A 2411-nucleotide genomic window follows, 5' to 3' on the forward strand; every position below is an offset into this window, starting at 1 on the left:
ATGACAACATGATGATATTTCGATATCAATTCTCCCTAGAAGAAGATGCAATCATATTGGAGAAGTGGATGCAAAATTTGAGGTAACAATCTTGTTAGTTAATTGTTTTTCTGTTTAAGAAAAGCATGAGTTTATATCATATATATTTATTGCTTTTGCTTAACAAAATTTCGGTTCAATTGATGTTTATTCCATGATGTATGTGATTCAATTGGTTCCGGTTCAGAAAAACTATTATTATCTTGCTTTATTATGTGGTATCAATTGTTTAGGCTTACAAAATTTCGGTGCAATTACGATGTTTTAATACTTATGTTGTTTCAGTTGCTTCCGGTTGAGGTGAATAATTATGCAAGTTGATTTATTTGGTTTGTATGAATTATTTATGGCTTAACGAAATAAAATGTGTACGGGATGAGTTGTTTAGTCCAATTCGATTCCGGATAAGAGAAACTAAGTTAATTCTGATCTTAGTTAGACTTATCGAAGTGAGGTTTCGGTTATTTAAGTCTAATCGAATTCCTTAACAATAAATGCTAGTTAACTAACCTAGTATTTGTCTTGTTTAAAATTGAAAGGTCTAAGTTTATGGATAATTAGATCCTGATGAGAAAAATAGAGTTATCTTTATTTCGGTCTTATCGAATTAAGCGGTAGTTTTTGAACAATCGGTTTAGCAAGGGACTAAGGTGCTTAGTTGTTTTTGGTTTGCTAAACTAAAATGGAAATTTTTTTCGGAAAATTGTTTCCTTGGTAGCATATCAAAATAAAACTAATTGTAGTTTCGGTTTTGATATTGGTTATCAGAACATGATGTGTGGAACCCTCGTGCCTAACTCTACAGGTTGCAAGTCTTTTGAGATTTGTAAGATTTTTTTCATGTTGTCCTTTATTTTTTCGTTTCTTTGTCATTTTGTGACAAAAAGGGGGAGAAATATATGGAGTAAACAAGTGATACTGACATTGATTTTATAATGATTGGTATCGCTAAGGAAAAGAACATTGGTGCTTAAACGTTTTATCTAAATGAATGAGTGAAAGCACAGACTAAGGGGGAGTAACATATCATATGAAGTGGTATAACAAAGACGTGCGGATTGAATATCTACCTATCTTCCTTAGGGGGAGTATTTGCTTTGTTATTATAATGTCAACAACGACACTTTCAAGGATTAAATGTAAGCAATTTACCGTGTTGTTGAATTCGAGAATCAAGGATTGAATGTATTTGCTGAGTTTCCATATGATGTAACAGTTTTGTCAATATAATTGACAAAGGGGGATATTGTTAGAGCATAGCTCGGTTGAACCCACCAAGCGTTGGTATCTCAAGTTTGGTTGTCATATTTTAGTGAATCAAAACTGATGTTAAGAGTCGCTTGATTATGTACTAGAGTCAACTTCGTATAGGTTAGCTTGAAAGTATTAGGATATGAGACATTACAAGTATTGCGAATCTTGAAGATGTGAAGAAGAAAGGAGCTACAACGACAACAATCATCCTTACACTTGAGGTTAGTGATATTTGACTTGAATTGTTTCATTCCCTAACGTATCTTTCAAGTTGTGCATATTGAAAACAAAACTGCGAAGCATATTTGAACTCTAGATAGACATAGTATTAAGGAATACAATACGAGGTTTATTGCTTAACCATTAAAATTTGTAGATAAGACATCGCCATAATCATTTGAATGATATTGTGATTATGTATGCATAGGTATGAGGTGAGGATTTCATCCTAGGGAACAATGTTTTACATGTGTTCTAAGGAAGTAAGTTCATAAACTTGTTTGTGAACCGAAAAGGAAATTTCCAGGTGTTATTGGTTTTGTTATTCATTACATATCTTATGAACAACCAATATGTGTGATTGAGTATAACCGTTCACGACTTGTTGTGTTCTTGGTAGAACTATTCACAAAGGACTGACTTATGTATTGGTATGACTTTTATTAGTGAAACTGATCTTAAGTAATCACCTGAGATGGTATGATCGGGTTTTTAATTTTATGTCTGACCAAATATGGGAAAGGGGAACCGATCCTAGTAATAGGTGCAGTACATCACAAAGAGGAACCGATCCTTGTTTGAGGTGCAACAAGATTTATAGAAAAAAGTGGAACCGGTCCTATGAACATGTGCAACACGTTTTCAGCGAAAGGGGAACCGATCCTATGGACATGTGCAACACATATAAGTTAGATACCATATATATGTGGGGAACCAATCCTAGTACCTAGTCAACCGAAATTTGGAAAGCTAGTGTGACTATGTACAATACTCGCATGGAAGGTAGAACCGAAACTTGTTTTGGTAGAACCGATATGCCCATGATTGTGATTGAATGTTATTTGATCAATCGCATAGTTCTTGAAAGTCAGATGAACTAATTATAAACTTGTTTGGAA

This window comes from Papaver somniferum, unplaced genomic scaffold (assembly GCF_003573695.1).
Source record: "Papaver somniferum cultivar HN1 unplaced genomic scaffold, ASM357369v1 unplaced-scaffold_7, whole genome shotgun sequence".
Taxonomy (NCBI): domain Eukaryota; kingdom Viridiplantae; phylum Streptophyta; class Magnoliopsida; order Ranunculales; family Papaveraceae; genus Papaver; species Papaver somniferum.